At 53.6% G+C, this 22,072-nt stretch overlaps 1 protein-coding gene across 1 annotated transcript in view; it reads right to left on the bottom strand.

Annotated features, from left to right (window-relative positions):
• LOC147711436 (hexokinase-1-like) overlaps positions 1 to 22,072 on the bottom strand; it is a 2,269,016-nt gene that overhangs the window by 598,536 nt on the left and 1,648,408 nt on the right. The gene's annotated exons all lie outside the window — the stretch shown is intronic.

The raw sequence follows: 22,072 nt of genomic DNA, 5'->3' as shown, positions 1-22,072 counted from the left end.
GTGTGATTCCCGCCGACCCTGCCCGGAATCGTGGCGGCCACGGCGGCCTGAGGAGAGCAGTGCAGCGAAAGTGAGGCCGTAGTGGGCGGAGCCCGGACGCCGCCTCGGGTGCACCTGGACCAGGCAGCGGCAGCGACGGCAGGCCCGACCCGCGCTGCGGAGCGCGAGGCCCCCCGTGATCCCAGGTCGGGGGCTTCTGCGGGCTTGCCGCACCACCTCGTCGCCTTGGCTGCTCGGCTCTGATAGCCGCGGACTGCACCGGCACCTGCTGGGGGGGCGTGTGGAGGAGCCCGGCGGGTGCCCTGAGAGCGGAGGTGAGGAGAGGGGGTGGACGGGCGGCCCCCCAGCGCCCAGCGAGCCTACCTCTGTGGAGCAGTAACCGCCGGGGGAAGGAGGTGTTCACGCGGACCCCCTCGCGAGCTGGGGGTTGGCGACCCCCGCTGCGAGCACCGGAGGCGCGGTGGGACTGTTGGCGGGCGCTGCACTGGGACGCAACGCGCCTTGATTGGGCCTAGCCCCGTGTCCTTCCCTCATCGCTGGCGCCCGCCTGCAGCGCTGCCCCTGCCGCACAGGGCCCCCTGTACGCTGCTACGGCATCGGGACTGTGAACCCGGAGGGGGCCCGTCGGCTTGAGCGGCGATTGTGGCCAGAGGGACACGTGGAGACGCTCCCGCGTGCTGTGGGCCTGGCGAGGCCTCCTGCTCTGACGGATTCGTTGGAAGGCGCACCCAGCGCCGGCGGCTGCGGCGCCGACGGGCCCGACCCGCGCTGCGGTGAGCGAGGCCCCCTGAGATCACTGGACGGGGCTTCTGCGGGCCTGCCGCACCTCCTCGCCCCCTTGGCAGTACAGCCCTGAAGGCCGCGGGCGCCATTTTGGACTGCAACAAGCCCTGCCCGGGACTAGCCTTGCGCCCCCCACCATTCCTGGCTCCAGCAGCTCTGCCCCCATCGCGCTGCGTCCGCCGAGTGCAGCCGCGACATCGGGAAGCACCGGTCATCCCAGCCCGGAGGGTCTTCCCCGGGACCCAGGGGCCTACCCGCGGCCAGCGGAGGAGGTGGTCGACGGCCGCGGCTGGGGGCCCCGGGGGGGCATGTCTGGCGGGAGGACCAAGAGGGACCGCACCATTAAGGACCTCTTCACCCCCACCACCATGGGGAAGCAGAATGGACAAGCGGGGCCCAACTCCCGAGGTGACGCGGAGAAGAAGGTGGAGGTCGCGTCGCCCTCCAGAGGAACGGACCCCGAGGGCCCGGTCACGCGGTCCTTCCTGGAATCCCTGTTCTCCAGTTTGCGGGAAGACATCCATGCCCTAAAGAAGGAGCTTCAAGACGAGATCAGGGAAGTCCGCCGCGATACCGACGCCATAGGGGAGAGGGTGGCGGACCTGGAGGCGAAAAGTGACACGCGGGACACCGAAATCGAGGCCCTAAGGCAGGAACTGGCCCGCATACATGACCAACAGGTAGATCTCCAAACGCATGCCGAGGATCTGGAGAATCGCTCCAGGCGGCATAACATCAGGATCAGAGGAGTACAACTATCCCCGGACACGGAGGACCTCTTTCAGTTCACGCGGGGCCTCTTCAACCACATCCTGGGCCGACAGGCGGATGCCCCCTTGCGACTAGACAGAGCCCACCGGACGGGTCCGCCGAGAGCCGGCGCTGCTCACCCGGCGGACATCCTGGTGTGTGTACAGGACTACAGAACAAAGGAGGAGATCCTGAGCAAGGCCCGCCAATTGGACAAGATCACCTTTGGCGACCACTCGCCGACGTTATACCAGGATCTGGCCGCACTCACTCTGGAGAAGCGGCGCACCTTTCGGCCAGTGACAGCGGAACTGAGAAAACGCAACGTCTCCTATAGCTGGGGGCACCCTTTCCGCTTGGTGTTTCGGCTAGGCAATGTGCTTCACCAGCCGCGTTCCCTCAGGGACGCTTGCCGCGTACTGGGACTTGACGAGCCAGCGGTCGACGACAGCCCACTGGGTGAAGGGGCCCCCAACGAGGCGACCCCGGGACGCTGGCAACAGCAACGCCGCAGACGCAAACCGAGGTGCCCCGCAGCTGCGGAGATAGAGGAAGGGCAGCGGGCTGCGGTGGAAACCGTGGCGCAGGGCCTGGCGCAAGCGAACAGTGACTGACCGCTGGGAGGGGACCGCACTAGCTCCACAGGTCTTGGCCGGGTTGGATCAGACCGGTCCGGCGGCGGGGGCGAAGGCAGAGTGCTTGTTGGCCTTCCCAGATGGGGACTCTGACTCAGCGCTTTCAGCGGAGTGCTAGGGGAGGACCGACCTGCTCACACTGCTGCCACTGCTTCCATTCTACAGACGTACTCTACCACGGGTCCAGTGGCCTTGAGACTGGACCTGGGACAATATTGGACCTCATTTCTTTACCAGTTGGGGGTGAGAGTTGGGGGGTGATGCAGGGAAGGGGGGAGGGGCGGGGGGGAGTTGCTCCAGGGGAGAGGGGGACCCGGGAGAAGGGGGTCGCTCCAGTTGAGCTGAGGTTGGGGGGGCAGTTGGGGATGGGGGGGTGTTGGGGGAGGTGGGGGAGGGGCGGGTGGGCTCTCCTTGTCCAAGGGATTCTGACATCACGGTGGGAGGCGGTAGGACCCCCTGCGCAGCGTCTCTTGTGGCCTGTTGGTCTATGGCGGCCACCTCCGGGTGGGGATTGGCTTCTTCCTTATTACCCCAGACATGACAAGCCACCTAACAGTGCTTTCGCTTAATGTGCGGGGTCTTAATAGTCCGAACAAGCGCAAAGCGATTCTCTCCTGCCTCGAGCGCTCCAAGGCGGATATCTGCCTACTCCAGGAAACACACCTTGTTCGCAACGATCAGCATAGACTCAAATCACGCGCCTTTCCCTGGCAGTTCTTCTCCTCCTCCCCGAAGAAAGCAGCAGGGGTGGTGATTCTAGTGGCTAAGTCCTTCGAGGGGAGGGTCCTCCAGAAAGAGGCGGAAATTAGAGGGCGACTTTTGCTTTACAGCTTCCAGATTGCAGGCCATACTTTGCTGGTGGGCTCAGTCTATGGCCCGAACGAGGGACAGGAGAGATTCTTACATACGGCACTAGAGACCGCTACGTCCACCACACACACGCACTTGCTGTTGGGGGGAGACCTTAACATTGTGTTTCACAACACGGCGGACCGCTCAGGCCAGAGATCCGGGCAGGTGGGTGCACTCACTGCAGCAGGACACGCGCATGTGGCAGACTTGGGCCTCATAGATCTATGGCGACACACGCACCCCCAGACCATAGCATACACGTACTACTCGGCGGCGCACAAGACGTATGCGAGGCTGGATTATTTCCTGTGCTCCTCTCAACTAGCGCTGCAGGTCGAGGAGGTGGAGATACTGCCAGCCGCGCTCTCGGATCATTCCCCAGTGGTAACGACACTTCGTGTGGGCGCCATGCCAGCTCCGCAACGGCACTGGAGGCTGCGAGACGGCCTCTTGCAGTTGCCCGACACCCAAACCCGCCTCACAGCTGCGATTGACCGCTTTTTGGAACACAACGCCAATGATGACACGTCAAAGGCCACTCAGTGGGCGGCCCTCAAGGCGGTCCTCCGCGGGGAACTCATCTCCATAGCCACAGCCAACAACAGGGACAGGGCGCTGAAGCGTGCCGAGCTTACACAACGGGTGGCGGAGCTGGAACAGATGCACCAACGCACGGGGGCGGCGAGGGCTTGGCGCCAATTATGCGCCGAGCGTAAAATGTTGGCAGCTTTGGACCAAGATGTAGCGGAAACGCCGCTATGCGCCTTAAGCACGCCTATTACACCGGAGGCGACCGATGCGGGAAGCTTCTGGCCAGTAGACTACGGGCGCAAACCCAACGGCAGCAGGTGCGCTCCCTCTCGTCGGCTGATGGCAGCCAGATCACGGAAGACGCGGCGATTGCGGCAGCCTTTGGCAACTTTTATGCGGCGCTATATGACGCGGACCACCTGGACCCGCTTGCCGGCCCGGCCTACCTGCAGGGTGCGAGCTCCCCTCCCTCAACCAGGCCCAAGCGGACTTTCTGGAACGGCCCATTGGCCTGGAGGAAGTCATCTCTGCTATTACCCGCCTCAAGGTGGGGAAGTCCCCGGGACCCGATGGCTATACCGCGGCCTTCTACAAGACCTTTTGCCAGCGGCTTGCCCCCCTCTTGCGCGACCTGTTTAACACCTTTGACACGCCTGGGGCCATCCACCCGGACCTGCTGGAGGCGTCCATCTCTGTCATTCCCAAACCGGGCCGTGACCCAGCGATGTGTAGCTCATACAGGCCCATCTCGCTGCTGAATGTAGACTTGAAGCTCTACACAGGCATTCTGGCGGGCCGCATTGCACCATACCTGCAGCAGCTGGTAGACCCTGACCAAGCCGGCTTTATCCCCCAACGGCAGACCAGCGACAACACCAGGCGAGTGCTGCACCTCATTGAGGCAGGGTCGCGCACTAAACCGGGCTGCATGCTCCTCACCATCGATGCGGAGAAAGCATTCGACAGAGTGCACTGGCCCTACCTGGACCAGGTTCTCCGCCACTTCGGCTTTGGGGAGAAACTCCGCCACCGCATCTTCAATTGCTATCGCCGGCCCAATGCTACGGTCAGGGTGAACGGTCATACCTCCCCGAGATTCGACATAGGCAGAGGCACGCGTCAGGGCTGCCCCCTGTCGCCGCTTCTATTCGCTCTATATATGGAGCCGATGGCTCAGCGGGTGCGGCAGCATGCGCTCATATCTGGTATCAAATTTGGTGCCGACACGCATAAGATCAGCCTGTACGCTGATGACGTCTTGCTGTCCCTTACCGACCCCATGCAATCCCTGCGTGCTCTCTTTGTGGAGCTCCACTCCTTTGCTCTGGCCTTGGGTTTCAAAATTAACGAAGCCAAATCTGAAGCCCTGAACGTCTCCCTGAGCCCAGACGTGGTGGCCGAGATTAGATCGGAATTTAAGATGCAGTGGTCGGACGCAACCGTCCCGTACCTGGGTGTTCGCCTGGCTCCTACTGTCAAGGGTACTGCGCGAGTCAATTACGAGGCCCTCACACTCAAACTTCGGGAGCAGCTCCGGCGTTGGAAGCCGCTTACACTGTCATGGCTGGGCAGGATAGCCGCAGTCAAAATGACACTGCTGCCGCAGATCCTGTATCTGTTTCAGACACTCCCCTTGAACCCTCCGAAGGGTTGGCTCCAACAAACCCAATCGGAACTGTCACGGTTCATATGGAACGGCCGGCGCCCTAGATTCAAGCACACACTCGCCACTCTGCCCCCGGCGAACGGGGGGGTCGGCGTGCCCGACCTCACCCTGTACTTTCAGGCAGCACAGCTGCGCACCTTCGTGGAATGGTTCCAGCTGGAGTCCGGTAAACACTGGCTCTTCCTGGACCAGGCAGTGGCCGGCCGTACCCTCCAGGGCGTGCCTTTCCTGCCACGCCGACACCGTCCCCCTAACCTGTACGCCTCTGACATCACTAGCACCGCCCTGCGCGTGTGGGACAGAGTGGCCGTGGCCAAAGGGCTGACCACCTTCCCCTCACCTATGACTCCCATCTTTGAGAACCCAGACTTCTCGCCGGGCTTGGACCCCGGAGCATTCACGACGTGGCGGACGACGCCCTGTAGAGCGGCGGGACACATGTTCGACATCAAGGGGGTCCTCCCGTTCCAACGGGTCAAGGCGGATTACGGCGTGGCCGAATCGGAACGCTTGCAATACCTGCAGGTGCGCCACTGGGTGCTCCACCCCTCGATCCAGACCGGGGCCCAACGGCACCTCACGCCCTACGAACGGTGGCTGCTGACGCGCACCTCGGACAAGAAATTGGTCTCAGACCTTTACCAGCAGCTACTTCTCACTCAGGCACACACGTACAACGCGGGTCAAGTCCGGTGGGAAAGGGACCTGGGGAGGCAGCTCACTAGGAAAGAGTGGGAGGGGGTGTACCATAGGGCCAGACACTCGGCACATCACACCGGGCTTACCGAGACATTGACCAAGGTAGCCACATATTGGTACCACACCCCTGAGAGACTACATCAATGGGACGCCCGAATAAGTGACAGATGCTGGAGGGGGTGTGGGGAACTAGGGACATTGGAACACCTGCTATGGAGCTGTGCGGCGCTGCGCCCCTACTGGGACCCTATCCTGGACCTTATTGATGCACACCTGGACACACAGCTGCCGCGCTTCTCAGCATACATTATCCTAGGCCTCCCAAACGCCCTCATGTACCCCCTGAAATCCTGGAGAGGACGCTTGATCGCGCTCGCGCTTGGGGCTGCGGTCCAAAACATTGTGGCCCACTGGAGAGCTATCCAGGCGCCGCAGCAATTGGGGTGGCTTCACCGGCTCTGGGCGATCCTGGGAATGGAGAAACTATCACTGGCGGCAGCAGGGAGGGGGGCGGACTTTGCGGAACTCTGGCGGCCATTCCTCGCCTTGCTTACCGGGGAGTTTCGGGAGGTGAGCTGCCCACGCTACCTGCGCCTGTTACGCCTGGCAGAAACACCTCTCCCAGACCCCAAGACACACGCCCGTAAGCGCAGGGGCCCTGCGCGCGCAGCACCACCTGATTGTTAATGGTGGACCACAACCAACGGACTAATCCCGGAAATGGACAAGGAGAGGGGAGGGTTGGGTGGGAAGGGTAGGGGGGTTGTTTACAGTTCTTTGTTTCTCAAATTGCACTAGCACTGCTCAGCTTGCACCGTTGTAGCACCTCTTATGACGCGGCCGGCCCAGCTGGGTTGTAGGCGGCTTGCTGTGTTAACAGATGATGTACCCGCTGGCCTCGTGTTGGGTGTCAGAGGGGTAGCTGACCTAGGCCTCCCTGGAGTGGTGACGGCCCCTACAAATGTCTCGGAGGTGCATTTCCTTGCCTATGCTCAATAAAATATTTAATACATAAAGACCAAACTAGAATGCTTGCAAATGGGAAAGCGTGGAGGACCCCTCCTCATGACAGGATCTACATAATCAAGTCCGTTGAGGAGAAAAACAATATGAGTCAAAGCACAGTCTTCGGCTGCGGAGCCAAGCCCAGCAGGCAGAGACAAATTCAAGCAGGGTCTCCCAGGAGTGTCGGGTTACGGGAAAGGTCAGTGTCCGGAAGGTCCAGCAATGAAGGCCGGGGCGAAATACCCCTGCGGTGCAGGTGGCCGGACGAGCCGGATTGCCTCCCAGCCGAGGATTCTTCAGGAAGCAGTATTGGCTGTCAAGAGGGGCCCAGAGGGGAGTCTGACCGGGCTAGTCTCTGGCAACGGCGCCTGCAGGAGTGGGTGCGCTGAGGCCGAGGGGCGGAGGGCGCGGGGTGGGACGGCCCGCCATCCACCTCCCCAGGCTGTGAATTCCGGTCGCTGGTTCACAGAGGGCGCTCCTCAGTCCGCCAAGCCCAGGTCTCAGTAGGAGTGTCAAAGAACAGGGTCCTGTTAGCGAACACCACTCGCAGGCTTTTGTTTGACTTCACCAAACGAGTGGCGCTGACCCTGGACCTCACAAGTGTAATCTGGGAAGTTCATGATTGCGTGGTTTTCATATTGGAGCCACTGCTGTTTGCGGGCTTCAGCCAGGATAGCGTTGCAGTCCTTAAAATTGAGAACCAGCATTATGACCGGTCGGTGGGGGGGCGCACCTGGTGGTGGTTTAGGGGCGAGAGAACGGTGGGCCTGCTCCATCACGAACCATGGGGAGAGAGAGCCCTCAGGGACCCACAATTGTAACCGCCTCTTCAAGAAGTCCACCGTACGGCCCTGCTCCGCTCCCTCCGGAAATCCTACCAGGCGGAGGTTGTTGCACTGGGACCTGTTTTCCGCATCTTCCGCCCGTTGGTGCAACTCCTGGCTGTTCAACTGGAGACGAGCCACTTGCCCCTTAAGTTGCTGGACGTCGTCTTCTACGGTGGAAATTCGGGTTTCAGTCTCTTTGATCCAGGCCGTGGCATTTCGGAGGTCCTGCTGGATGAGGGTCATATCCACTCACACCTCCGCGATCTTGCCCTCCACCGAGGATTGTGAGGCGTGGATGGCCTGTAGGATAGTGGACAAATCTGCGGGCCTTGGAGGCTCCTGGTCCGTGGTACCCCCGGTCACGCACACATCTTTGGTGGTGAAACGGTCCATTTTGGTCTGGGTGGCAGGCAGTCTATCCGTTCTGCCCATGGTGGCACTCCGCAGGGCGGGGGACTTCGAGAGTCTCTTCAGATGGGCCTTGCGGCAGGGGGCCGGTAGTCCTCCCCGGACGGGCGAAGATCAGTAGGGGGGCAGCCAGGGCGGATGAGGTAGCCCACTCAGACCCGCTGCCGCTCAGTATGCGTGGCGGATTCTACTTCCTCAGGCAGGATGGCCCTCCCTCAACAAAAAGGAGGGAGAGAGAATTCCGGACCGGGGCCGCAGAGAGGCTCCTGCCCGCAAGGCCCGCAGATTACTGCAGGCGTCACTCAGGGAGGGTGGCAGCGGAGTAGCCGGTGGAAGAGGCGCCTCGTGGGCACCGCGCCGCTCGAGTTCCACCTCCCTAGGCCTCAACCCCGATGAGTAGCAATGTGTGGGAGGGGGCCAGTCCGGAACCCCAGCCCCGGCCGCAGCTAGACAGGCCCATGGACCCGGTAGATGCAGGACAAGAGGGGCTAATGGAGGTGGTCTGCACATGGAACTGGGCGCCACCCAGTGTGTGCGGCCGAGTGCCCCTGCTGCCAGTGTAACTGTCTCGAGATGGTTGGGTGGAACCAGGGATTTAGGGCCGGGCCAGGGGGATCACCTCTGTAACTGCCCCAGCGCTCTTCTCAAGCCAGGCAGCGATAGGCCGGGGGGCAAGACGGCGGCCGAGGGGCCCGATCACGGGCTCCTCATCGCTTGATGTATTCAGCCGGTACCACTCTCAGGCCACCCCCCGCCAGGAGTTCAATGGCGGCCTCCGGCCGCTGCCAGAGGATGCTGCCAAGGCTCGGGGAGCCGGCCCAGAAACCGCAGAGTTTAGAAGGGGAAGGGGACCCAGCCGGACCAAACGACGGGTGACACCACCCGGGGCCGGTTCCCACTCCAGCCGGCCTCCCACGCGCTGGGGGGCCCAAAAGAATGTCCCTGGACCTCCTTCGCCGCCGGGACTCACCCGTCTGAAGGTCTGACACGTGTCGGCTCCCGGGTCACTGGTGTCACCTCACGGCAGGCAGAAAACGACCGCCGTCGTCCTTCAGCCCCCGCTGACCGATATGGCACCTGATGCCACAGCAGTGGCGCTGGCGGGGCTGGGGCGCAACCACAGCCGTCACCGCAGACACAGGCAGCCGGGCCGCTGCATACCGCGCCCACTCCCTCTAGCGCCAGCGGGTGGAACCCAGAAGCCGTGGCCGCAGCCGTGCTCCCTCAAGCTCGGCCAGGCGTGGCAGGGAGAAGGACACAGGTCCCGCCTCGGAGCCAGTGATTTTCCCTGGGCAGTCCGGCAGCAGGAGGACCTCTCCACCCCTTCAGGCATTCGGGCAAGAGGCCAAGCAAAGCACTCCAAGGGCGGCAGGCGCTGTAGCCCCGGTGAGGGGGCCGCCATCTTAGCCGCGAGGCACGTCGGCTGATCGACAGCAGCAGGGCAGTGAAGCGCGGGACTCCGCACACCCAGAGGTACAGCCAGAGGTGCTGAGCTGAGGGGGACGACAACATTCAGGGCAGGATGGCCCGCAGGACGTGAGGATTTTGAGCGGATGTTGGAGGGGTCCACGAGCACTTTCAAGGTGCGTCCACCATCTTGGCTTGGTAAGCTACCTTAGTTTCACTTTTTAATGTTTGTTTTTTAACCAATGAAAGGCACGAGGGTGCATAGAAGGGATCAGGAAGAAAAGGAGAATAAGTTTGCAGAGTGGGGAGGATGGGTTGGTTGGTATGGAATCTGTGGCTAGATCTAGTCTCTACCAGATGAGGCATTACTGAAGGTAAGTAACTAATTCATCTGATAAAGACATCTAGCCGCAGATTCCTTACCTTTGGATGAGATACCCAAGCAATACCATCCCGGAGGAGGGTCTGCAAACTGATTTCTAGAAAGATCCCTGACTAGGCTATCCGGTCTGCATAAGAAAAGGAGATAGAGACCGCTCGCCAGAAAGGGAGGGTGAGGAAGAAAACATCCCACGAGAAAACTTGGGGAGAGCCCCATACGGAACAGAGTCCGCCACTTGCGAAAACATTGGAAAAACACCATGGCAGAAGAATAAGACTAGTGGGAAAAACATGCCATATAAACATAGCTATACCATACCCCCTAGAAGGCCAATCGGCCCAAGAAACCAAGGCGGAAAGCTAAGGACAATAGCTAACTGGGCCAAAGCTCCTAGCCATAGAAGAAGGCAATGCAGAGAGCACCAACCAATAGCTTAACCCCCGCAGTAGTCTTGACTGAATGGCTCCGTCATGTGCACAAGCGCACACAATCTTTCTGCTGCAGACAGTAGAGGGATATCCATTTTTAAAATGTTGCCTCTGGAGGCTTTTTTTTGTTTCAATGTAACGACAATCGTGCGCATGAAAATGATACTGAAACTTAGTTTCAGTTTTATTGTTTCGGTGCTCGTGGGGCTATCTTATCCCCCGAGACAAAATTACATGGGAGAGGTATCGTTGGAAAGGGGAGAATCTCCCCTCCAGAGTGGATCCCTGCTTGGGGATCCACCCACTAGGCACCAGGGAGATGGTAGCAGCCCCTTGAGCAACTGACTTTGCTCCCCCCAGAAAGAGTGACATGACCAGTCTTTCAAATCTGCCCTCCCAGAGGGGGCAGAAAACACCCTAGACACCCTGGATTCTCTTTTTTAGGACAGGGGTGGGGGAAGCCCAGAATTATCATGCCAATGCCTGCATCCTTCCCTCACAAAAAAATGCAAAGGCCTTTCTGCCCCCCCACCCCCCAGGATGCAGATGGGGGCAATAGATACCTGATCTGCCCACCAGGCAGAAAGCCCACTTGCCACCAGGGATCCGTCTTTTTTGTTTATACCCAGGGGTGAGGGCTGCCCAGAATGGGCCTGCCAATGCCTCCCCCCAAAAACCTTGCCACAGTCTTCCTGTCCCCCCCCCCCCCCTTGAAGCAGATGGGGGCAAAAGCCCCTTATCTTCCCCCTTGGGGCAGAAAGTTCACTAGGCACCAAGGATTCTTTTCTCCAATATTCAGGGGTGGGGGCTGCCCAGTATGGGAATGCCAGTGCCCTCACCCAGCCCAAAAAATGCCAGCCTTTCTGCCCGCCCCCAGGAGGCAGATGGAGTACCATTATTATCGGGAGTCTTTGGGGTATGATTGGTGGGTGGAAGTTTGTGGATCCACACAGATTCCAGAACTTTCCATCACAGAAATATGAGGAAAATGTATTTTTTTGGGACAAAGTTTGAGGTTTGCAAGGGAATATGGTTAACAGAACCTGGGGAGAGCAACACAAGTCACCTCATCCTGGATTCCCCTGGATGTCTAGTTTTAAAACATGTATAGGTTTGCGAGGTTTACTTAGGTGCCAGTAGAACTAGTTCCAAAATCCACAGCTAGGCACATTGTGAAAAAAGGGTCAATTTTCACTGGAAAAGGTTTTGTGTCCACGTTGCGTTTTGGGCGTTTCCTGTCTAGGGTTCTAGGCATACCCCCACAAGTGAGGTACCATTTTTATCGTGAGAATTTGGGGAATGCTTGGTGTGTAGGAAGTTTGTGGCTACGTACAGATTCCAGAAGTTTCCATCACAGAAATGTGAGGAAAATGTATTATTTTTTTCACAAAGTTTGACGTTTGCAAGGTATTCGGGTTAACAGAACCTGGTGAGGGCCACAAAAGTCACCCCATCCTGGATTCTCCTGTATGTCTAATTATAAAAAATGTACATGTTTGCTAGGTTTTTCAAGGCGCCGGCTGAGCTAGGGTCCAAAAGTCACAACTAGGCACATGGCGAAAAAAGGGTCAGTTTTCACTGGAAAATGTGATTTGTCCACGTTGCGTGTTGGGTCGTTTCCTGTCGCAGGCACTAGGCCTACCCACACAGGTGAGGTAGCATTTGTATCAGGAGACTTAGGGGAATACAGAATAGTAGAACAGGTGTTATTACCCGTTGACTTTCTTTGCATTTCTGCCTTCCAAATGTGAGACAATGAGTAAAAAAGAAGTCTGTTGAAAAATATCCTCTAATTCACATGCTTGTACCGACAATTTTGGAGATGTGCAAATAACCACTGCTTCTAAACTATATTTTTTGCTCCCATTTCGGAAATATATAGCTTTTCTTTGTACCTATTTTTCACTCTTTATATTTTACCAAATTTATTGCTATATACCCAGTACACAACGAAAAACCATTGCAAGACGCAGCTCAGTTACTGCCTCTAGGTTCCTCGGTAAACCTACAAGTCCTATATATCCCTCAATCAGAAGGGCCCAGTAGATGTAACGGTATATTGCTCTAAAAAATATGTCCTAATTAGAAGTTGTAACAGGTGAAAACGTTGGCACAAATGGCTGTTTTTTCAACTCAATTTCAATATTTTGTATTTTCAACTGTTAGTTTATATAAAAAAACCTTGAAGGATCTACACATATGACCCCTTGCTGAATTCAGAATTTTGTCTACTTTCAGAAATGTATAGGTTTCCGGGATCCATTATTGCTTTCACATCCATTTCTACTACTAACTCGTAGAGGAAAAGGACGTTTGCAATGCTGTTGTTACAAAGCAGTGCTTTTACCACGCAGTTGTTACAATGACCGCGTTGTTAGTACATAATACCTTTACATAGCAAGTCATTAGAACGACTTGCTGTAGGGAGCGCTAAGGTATTGGATATGAAATTAAACACCTTCTCTGCTGTTGCGCAAACTGGAGTAGGAATAATAAATACTACTATACCCAAGTAAACACGAGCCCCCTACAGCAAGTCGTTGTAATGACTTGCAATGTAAAGGTATTGCGTACTAACAAGGCAGTCATTGTAACGACCGCGTTGTAATATTACGCAATGTAATAGCATGCATTGTAACATGCTATATTTACTGGAAGGAGGTTGAAAGCACACAAAATAGCAAAAATAGGCTATGTCCTACTAAAATACCAAAAACTGTGTAGGAAATTTTGGTTTTCTGACAAAAGTCTGCCTGTCCCTGAAAGCTGAGAAGATGGTGATTTCAGTACCACAAAAGCTTTGTTGATTACATTTCAGGGAAAAAAACTGACACTTTCTTCTGAAGCACGTTTTTCCCATTTAAAAAAAAATATATATAATAATGTTGCTATATTTTGGCTGCGTACCTTTAGCATCCTCAAGATTTTGGAAAAAAAGGAAGCAAATTTGGCATGGATACCTTAAGTGGAAAAAAAGTTACAGGGGCCTAAGCTCGAATTACCCTAAATAGCCAAGAAACGCTTAGCACAGGGGAGAAAAAGCCTAGCAGTGAAAGGGGTTAAGAAAGTATTGCGAGCAATATCAACAATCATGGGCATAGAATACGTGAGGTAAAGGAAACACTATGAAAGAGAAGCCCTCTGGGACTATGAAACGCAGATTTCCGAGAAGTAAAGGTATAAAACATATAAATAGATAGGTATATGTATATATATGCCCGCCCTCAAGCTTGGGACTACATAAGGCGGTTGCATTGAAGTATTCCACTTCAAGCTGGGAGGGATGCATTGTCATACCTGCCCCCGCTCCACTGAATCCTGAGATTGGCGGCTGAAGCGGTTTTGGGGACCCGAGGAGGCACTTGCATTCTATTCTACAGGTCACAGGCAGCACGAAAATCCAGCCCTGCATTCCGCAATCCACTCGGGATAAGAGTAGAACTACGCCCGGCACCACTTACCTGGGAGGGAGATGTATCCTGGGAACTGAAGTCCACTACAATTTCGCGGACTGAGTCTGGTGAGCAAACACTTGAGGGGCGGAGCGGACATTCACCATTCGCCACCAGCATGATGTATTTTGCTGTTAAAGTGAAGCATCCTGAACATTTAGGCGCTGACGAAGGCCGGAAAGGCCGAAATGCATTCGCCATTTAATAATAAAGATACTTCCAAGTTTCCCCTAAGAGTCCTCTGCTCGTTCCTTTGAAGGAGGATTGTGGTGATATTAAGCGCGCAAGCCAGAATCGCGCTACAGAGGCACCAGCTTTGCAAGTTGGCCCGGTCCCCCGCTGGCAGCTGCTTCGGCAGGTTTGTGTGTCTTCCAAGATTGGATTGAACTGGGCCCGCCCTCAAGTTTGGGACTACATAAGGCGGTTGCATTGAAGTATTACACTTCAAGCCGGGCGGGATGCATTGTCATACTTGCCCCCGCTCCACTGAATCCTGAGATTGGCGGCTGAAGCGGTTTTGGAGACCCGGAGAGGCACTTGCATTCTATTCTACAGGACACTGGCAGCACAAACATCCAGCCCTGCGTTCCGCAATCCAATCAGGATAAGAGTAGATCAACGCCCGGCACCACTTACCCGGGAGGGAGATGTATCCTGGGAACTGCAGTCCACTACAATTTCGCGGACTGAGTCTGGTGAGCAAACACTTGAGGGACGTTCACCATTCGTGACCAGCAGGATGTATTTTGATGTTGAAGTGAAGAATCCTGAACATTTAGGCGCTGACGAAAGCCGGAAAGCCCGAAATGCATTCGCCATTTAATAATAAAGATGCTTCAAAGTTTCCCATACGAGGCATCTGCTCGTTCTTTTAAAGGAGGATTGTGGTGATATATATATATATATTTATATATATATATATTTATATATATATAAACACACACACACACACACACTTTTAGAGTTCATACTGTACAATAAAAGGTGTATACACAAACAACCACAACAGCGAACATGGGCCAAAGGTGAGACAACGGCGAGCTGGAAACCAGCCACATGGCCCGGTCTAAAGGGAGGGTGGGGTAGAATCCACCCCCCCCCCACCCCCCCCCCCCCCCCCAGAAAACCAAATGAACAGACAGAAACAGCACTACCGACTGACGGGTACGATTAGTCAGTTGAGAGACAAGTGAAAAGAAAGCTGTAGAGGAGAAACAACCCTGCTAGAATAGAGAAAGAAAGACCACAAGGGAGGACTAGTTGAACAGGGTTAAAACACAGGGGAGGCCCCTTCAGATAATTAGTCCTCAGTGCAAATAAAAATAATATGGGAAGACCAATACCATAGATGAGGTCCAACCATTGGACAAGTGTAAAGAACGGGACTAACAGAAGGTGAGGCAGTACCCACAGCCTAACAAGCAAGGCCAGAAGCAAAAGAAAGTCATCATGTGAAGGGGACAACCTGTTCCCGGCTAACAAGCCAGGGAACAACGTGATGGAGGATCCTGACATCACACATGATTGTACTTGGTATGCCTATTAGTACAAGGGAAACAAACTCTCAAAGGGTTAGAACTGCAACCGCACTCGCAAGGAATGGAGGAAACGCCCCAGAAAGAATCCTAAGGGATCACAGACCACCATCCATGCCAGCCCAGAGTGGACGGGTAAGAAACCCATGTCCAAGAAGAACGAAATATGAAAATAGCCAGAAAGCCACAAAAAGGGTAGAAGGCACATCTAAAACACAGTCAGACCAGTAACAAAACGGGGTTGGTATCGGAGGTGTCATGGAAATGTTTACAATCAATAAAGAGAATGCAACTGCAGCTTTGCGCAAGGTGGAAGCAGAGGAAAAACAAGCCATGCAGAGGCACAGAAGAGGTGGGGCGGCAGAGTAGGCCACCCATGCCAAGATACAGAAAGGCAGGGCCATAAGGACCCTGAGAGAAAAAAGAAAGAGGGCAGATGCCCATCGTGCCCGTGCATAGAGAGATTTAGCACAAGAAGTTCTAACGCCTGAAGAGAGAAAGAAGGAACATCACGTAGGGCAGGACCGGACAATGTAACTTAGCCAGGAACCATGCCCCTTCCCTTATGTCACTCAACAACAGGGGGGGCATGGGGCAATAAGGACTCCTGAGTACCATCTTCCAACTTGCACCGGTGCACCAAAGCACAGCATGTGGAGTCCTGTATAAGGGTTACTTTGGTGTCAGAAACATATGGAGGAATACCTGTAAGGCATACAGACAAAGTATGCTGTAGGACAGGGAACAAGGCAACTGCATCCACACAATTCCAGCAAAGCACCCAATCAGAACGTGGGTAGAAAGCAAAGAACACTGTGCAGCCATCAGTGTAGACACCAAACAGGGCCAGACATTAATACACATCCCAAAAACACAACGCGTCCTAAAAACACAATCTGTCATCAACTAGGTAAGAATGTAAGAAAAGAAAATACCTGCCGGGACAGGAGCACCATAATGGACAGCACGCCGAGGTGGCGAGTGAAAAGAAGAATTAACCAGCAGTACCCTATAACAGCCCACACAGACGGGAAGGCAGGAGACCATTCCCAGCCCGAATAAGTATGGTGGGTAGAAAAGGATGGTATGGCAATCAAGTATCAAGAGTCCGCTCCACTCCGACTAACCCAAAAACAGCATAAAGCAGAGTCAGCTAGACAGCCAAACAGATATTGACCATCAAAAAGCATGTACAACAAGGAGGACTGATCAGATTCAGAGAAGCCAGAGGTACGTAGCCAGGCACACCGGCAAATAGGTACCAAAAGGGCCATGGTATATCCAACAGAATATGTGGTGTCCATGCCACAAAGAATCAGTAATGTAGCCTCCTGATGGCCATCCTGGATCAGCTGAGTAAGAGTGTCCTGAGAGTCATCAGGGACGTAGGGGAGAAGTAGCAAGACTGAATCCCACAACACATGGGACAAACGACCCAAAACACAAGCTGTATTAAGGGACCGTAAAGCGAAGCTGGTAGCAGAAAAGATATACCGACCAAAAGCATCCAGACCTTTAGACACCCTGTCTGGAGGGACGTCAGGCATGGTGTCGATGCTGGGGGCAGATGTAGAAACCTGAACCACAAAGCTGTGTGGAGTAGGTTGACAGGAAAGGCAGAGAGGGTCTCCAGGGGCAGGATGGTGCCTAGGAGTTATAGAATGCTCAAAAGAGGCCCTTGAAAGGGGTTAGCCCAAGTGCTCAACAGAATGTCAAAGAGGTTTCACTGAAGGGAAGTGCAAGCTCAGTTCTAAGCTGTTCCTCCTGAAGCATCCCAATTAGGGGAATCAATGGCAACTTCCACAAAAGGAAGTTGCAGCCTCAGAAAAACATCAACTCTTTGCAGAAGCTGAGCAAAAGCCAAGACAGCTGGCGAGGCGAGGAGGAGAAAACAGGCTAGAGAAGAATCAAGGTTACTAGCGTCACCAAGGACAGAAAGCCAAGGAACCTCCAGAAGAAGCTCAATCATGTGATCACCCCAATCACCAAAATACCTGTGTGCCAAAAAGAAATTAGCAAGGGGCTCCTCCGAAGGCAGAGGAAGGTAGCCCAAAGAGGACTGTGCCACTGGCGCCTATTCTGATCAGCGTTAAGAAGGCAACACACCTTGGTGTCCGGGAGGGGAGACAAAGTAAGGGCGGACGTTGCCCTCAACGCTGAAGTCGGCGCCGGTGGATCCAGCAAAGGCATCACAGGTGGGAACCCCGAAGGGCTGTGCACCGGAGCTCAGACTGAGTCAATCATGGAATCGAAGGCCCTGCTGACACCAAGGGAGGTCCCACTGGTTTGGAGGCAGTTGAGGCCTCACAGACTTCCTTGGGGCGGAGAAGCACACCAGAGGGAGGCTGAGAGCCACAAATGGCACAAAGGGATAGATAGTATTCTCTCTACTGAGGCATAGTAGTGTCGGGAAAACCTGGAAGCCAAGGGACAGACACACACTCTGACATTGGAGAAATAGGAGGTGAGTCGGGGACGCCGCATGTACGCAGTAAAGTTGGGGAAGGACATGGCCCTGACTGCTTATGGTTTGACTTACCGGGTGACAGCGAGAACGGACCCCCGGGTGGTGTACGGAGGAAGGAGAGGACCGAGACCAACAAGGGGCTGTCGACCACTGTGCTGCTAACAACGTTATGTGGTGCTCCTGCAAGGCTGACGACCAAAGCTGAAGACACTAGCCACACCTTTCGGAGTCAGGGTGCACGCCTAGACTCCACATGCAAATGGGATGAGGGGCCAACATCGTAGTCCCCAGGACCTTGAAGATAACCAGAAAAAAGCTCACTGTTTTGTCGTGGAGGGACCAAAAATGACCAGAGATACCGTTCTACGGATCCACGTGGAAGCCTGGAAAGAAAGAACCTGACATCAGTGCGTCAGGGGAGGGCTTTTATGGGCTCTGACGATGGCACATTCATTGGTCGATGTTGTTACTGAGTCGCCCCACCCCTCCACTGATGCGCAGAGGAAATGCTGTAAAAAAACTTCTGGATCAATTCTGCCGCCTGGGGATAATACAAAGGTAAAGAAACTGCAGTTAGAAGTCTCTATCAGATAAACTCAAATTCGTTTTTTACTACTGCAAGGCCTACCTCTCCAATAGGATAACATTGGAGCTACCTTATTGCGTTGAATACACTTTAATTTCCAAATGGCAACAGGTAACTAGATCATGTTTGCGGTCTTTGGAATTGGAATAAAAACTCCTAACTTATGGTTAAGTCTGATTTTACCGTATCATTTTGAAAATGGCACTTTTAGAAAGTTGGCATTTTTATGCCTTAGCCATTCTGAGGATAATATGACCAAGTGTAGTTGAGTTGGTGTATTCCTCCCAGACAGCAACACACATTAGGGAGCTTAGGGATGCCTAGATGCACCATCATGAGATATTGCTATCTATTGATACACAGGATTGGGATATCCTATTTCTCACGGAAACGTGGCTTAAAGATTCCTCCAGACCTGATATACACCTAGCCACTCCCCCCGGCTACCGATTGGTGGGTATCAATCGTGATAATAACAAAAATGGAGGAGGCCTTGCAGTTATCTTAAAATCACATCTTAAACTAACCACTAAGAAACTCACTAATTTAGGGCTTATTGATGCTATGTATTTTACGATTTCGGACTCAGCCACTATTATCTTAGCTGGTATTCTGGTATATAACCCCAATACTGCCTCCTCTTCCTCACTTACTACCCTGTTACAAACAATAGCCGACCTCTCCTTAAAACACACTTACTTTACGGTGTTAGGAGATTTTAACCTACACGTTGACAACCCTTCCTGCCCTCAGGCGTCTCTTCTAACTGATACCATGCAAGGTTTAACCCTGTACCAATTGGTTAATGGCCCGACACATATAGCTGGTCATACCCTTGACCTTATATTTACGAACCACCCTGGTATCATTTCGCTCCCTGCAATGCCCCTCACCTGGTCTGATCATTTTCTCCTTCCTTTTGAAATCACTATTCCCTTCCTTCCTTCCACTTCCTCCTTGAATAGAGAGAATGGTCGTAAATGGCCTAATGTCACTTGTGCTACTATAGACCCCTATTTTTCTTATCAGTTCAATCCTTCCTTAGATTTTAATGAGGAAGGTGCTAGATATAACTCGGCTCTTACCACTGCACTTGATGCCATTTCCCCCCTTGCCCCTATCACTTCTGCCAGATCTCGTCCCTCTGCTCCTTGGTTTTCCCCCGCGTTGCGGGAGGAAAAGAGTTGATGCAAGCTACTTGAACGCAAATGGCGGCAGTCCTACGATCCTGAGTCTAAATCATTACATAAGTCAGCTTTGAAGAAATTCCAAAAGTTAAAACGGACTACGATGAGAGGTTACTTTTCACAGTTAATTAAAAAAGCTGAGAATTCCACCAAAACCCTCTTCAAGATAGTTAAGGATTTTGTTAATCCTCCTGCTTTGAAGTCCCAGAGCTCTCCCAGTCAGACCCTTTGTAATGGGCTCTCGGATTTTTTTCAAGATAAAATCATTAAGCTATCCTCTTCTTTCACACCAATTTCGTCCCCCCCTATGACCACTGAGCTTGACACTCAGAAATGCTCATTTAATTTCTTTGAAGAGATTACGCCTGATATAGCCACTAAATTACTCTGTCAGGTCACCTCAGGGTCACCTTTGGATCCAGTCCCTGCTAAAGTGATGGGAATTCTTGCGCCTATCTTATCTAAACTTCTCCTTTCCATATGGAACTCCTCTTTATCCAGAGGCCAATTCCCTTCAGTGTGGAAACAGGCTAGGCTGGTCCCCATTCTAAAAAAAACGGATGCGGATCCCTCACAATTTTCCAACTACCGCCCGATATCCCTTCTTCCGAAACCTGCAAAGATTCTGGAAAAGGTAGTTCAGAGGCAATTGTCCCACTATCTAGAAATAAACCAGCTGCTGCATGACTCCCAGTCCGGCTTTAGAACCGGCTTTAGCACAGAGACTGCTCTGCTAGAAGTATCAGAGACAATTCGAGAGTGTGTAGACAGGGGAGAGGAGGCAATGTTGGTCCTCCTCAACCTGTCCGCCGCTTTCGATACGGTGTCCCACGATATATTACTGGATCGTCTGCAGCAGCTGGGTATCGGAGGCACTGCACTGACTTGGATCAGTTTGTTCCTTACAGGGAGGACGCAGAGAGTACTCCTTCGACCCTTTAAATCAGAAGATAAACCTCTCCTATGTGGAGTGCCCCAGGGCTCGGCCTTGAGCCCTCTTTTATTTAATGTTTATTTAGGCCCCCTTGCCAGAGTGGTTGAGTCGTGGGGTGTCAGGGTGGTCTCCTACGCTGATGATACGCAGCTTATTTTTTCCTTTAGAGACCACTCTGACCCCCACTTCTCTAACTTCCGTAACTGCCTTGGCAACATCTGTTCTTGGATGGCTGCCAACCATCTGGTCTTAAACACTGATAAAACGGAGGTCCTATTTTTCAACCAAAAAACTGCCCCTCCTACCACCCTTTGGTGGCCTGCCGTTCTGAACCCCCCTCCTATTCCAGTTCAGTCAGCCCGCAACTTGGGTTTCCATTTTGACAACACCTTGTCCTGTAAATCCCAGATCAACAAAGTTACATCTGCCTGCTTTGGCAAATTGCGCATGATTAGGAAGATCTTCCCATACCTCCCTTTGGACTCCCGTAAAACTGTTGTGCATGCCCTGATCACGTCGCATTTAGACTATTCCAATAGTCTTTACGCAGGCGCCCCCTCTACCTTGTTGATAGGTTACAAGTTGTCCAAAATGCAGCTGCCAGACTAATTGGAAATATTCCTCTCCGCCACTCTGTTGCGGCTTATAGGAAAGAACTGCACTGGCTTCCCATCTCCAGACGTATCCAGTTCAAAGTCCTGAGCCTTACCTTTCGTGCCCTTAATGGCTCTGGTCCGGCTTACCTTAGTACAAGACTCAAATTATCGCGATCTGTTCGAGCACTAAGATCTAACAGCCTACGTCTCCTGGTGGTACCCAGATTTCACCGCGCCAGGAGCGGCGGCAGAATATTTGGAGTGATTGCTGCCAAATTTTGGAACAGCCTCCCACTGGACCTCAGGTTCATTGATTCAGAGCAAGTGTTCCGCAGAAAACTTAAGACCTGGCTGTTTACTCTCCCTTAAACTTCTCTCTCCCTCTAGCCTTTCCACTCTTTTCAGCCCCTTTTGACTGACAAGTATTCTGTAGCGCCGGGACACCCCCTTTGGGGGTAGCTGTGCGCTCTATAAGCTTCCTAAATAAAAAATAATAAATAAAAATCAATGGCAGGATGAGAGGGAGGAGATGGGCACTTCTCCACTTACACTTGAATAGTGTCAAGTGCTACATACCTTCTGAAGTTAGTTTGGAGCCAGGGCAAGGAAGGCATGGCACCTGTGGACTTCGAAGGCAAGCCTCTAGAAAGTTTTTCCACCTCACAGGCATAACTAGGTATAAATATTCAACTTCAGACACCAACACTTTAGTAAACTTCTGGACATGAGGATACTCTGCAAGAAAGAAGGACTGCTGTGCTGCCGAAAGAACTGCCACTCTTGCTGGCTTCTCTTTGGAACCGACACATCGCCCCGACAGTGCGATGTATCCTCGACGTCAGTCTTTGCATCACAAGCCTGTGCCAATGGGATACTTGACAATGACGCAGCACCTCACATCACAGTCTCACACCTTCTTTGAACCAACACATCACTTTAGCT

The sequence above is a fragment of the Lissotriton vulgaris genome, chromosome 5 (genome assembly GCF_964263255.1).
Source record: "Lissotriton vulgaris chromosome 5, aLisVul1.2, whole genome shotgun sequence".
Lineage (NCBI taxonomy): Eukaryota > Metazoa > Chordata > Amphibia > Caudata > Salamandridae > Lissotriton > Lissotriton vulgaris.
This window is presented reverse-complemented; position numbering and strand designations above follow the sequence as displayed.